At 57.3% G+C, this 534-nt stretch overlaps 1 protein-coding gene across 4 annotated transcripts in view; it reads right to left on the bottom strand.

The window, feature by feature from the left end:
* The window catches only part of Flrt2 (fibronectin leucine rich transmembrane protein 2), a 90,599-nt gene that overhangs the window by 86,182 nt on the left and 3,883 nt on the right, over window positions 1–534 (bottom strand). The window contains exon 1 of one of the 4 annotated variants that reach the window (XM_010616252.2): window positions 462–534. The exons of the other annotated variants lie outside the window; for them this stretch is intronic. The gene's annotated coding sequence lies outside the window, so the exon portion shown is untranslated. The remainder of the gene's footprint in view (window positions 1–461) is intronic. 4 annotated transcript variants of the gene reach the window in all.

Here is a 534-nt window from a genome sequence, read left to right as displayed (position 1 = left end):
TTCCCCTTGTCTGCCGTGTTCACACTTCTCAAATCTGTTGTCCTGAGCCAGCTAAATGAAGCAGACAAATGAGAACAGATTCAAATCTTTTTTTTTTAAGAAACTAAATGGGGCTGGGGAGAACGAAATCCATCAATCACTTCCCAGCTTTGAGGCGCAGGAAAAGCCCCTGGATTCACATTCCAAATTTCTCCAGAGCCAGTTAAATTGGGGCACCAGCGGGGGCTGAGGGTTCTCACCCACTCCGACGCGGGATTCACCTTCGCACGTAGCTGGCCACAGGAAGCCCCCCGCGCGCCTCCTTGATCTGCCAGCGCTTGGTACCCAGCCTCGGGATCCCGAACTTCGCTGCCCTTTTACTTTCAGGCAAACCTCTGCAAGTGCTGGAAAGGGAGGCTCCCGGATCGGGGAGCCGGAGCCCCGGAGAGGGGAGGACCGGGAGGGTTCGGGGTGCGCGTTACCTGTGAAGGCTGTGGAGGTCTCCTTGCAGCTCGGGTGGTAATCCCGCTCGGCGCTGCGCCCTCCCTCAGATCC

Source organism: Fukomys damarensis, unplaced genomic scaffold (assembly GCF_012274545.1).
Source record: "Fukomys damarensis isolate Sample0158 unplaced genomic scaffold, DMR_v1.0_HiC HiC_scaffold_21, whole genome shotgun sequence".
Classification (NCBI taxonomy): domain Eukaryota; kingdom Metazoa; phylum Chordata; class Mammalia; order Rodentia; family Bathyergidae; genus Fukomys; species Fukomys damarensis.
This window is presented reverse-complemented; position numbering and strand designations above follow the sequence as displayed.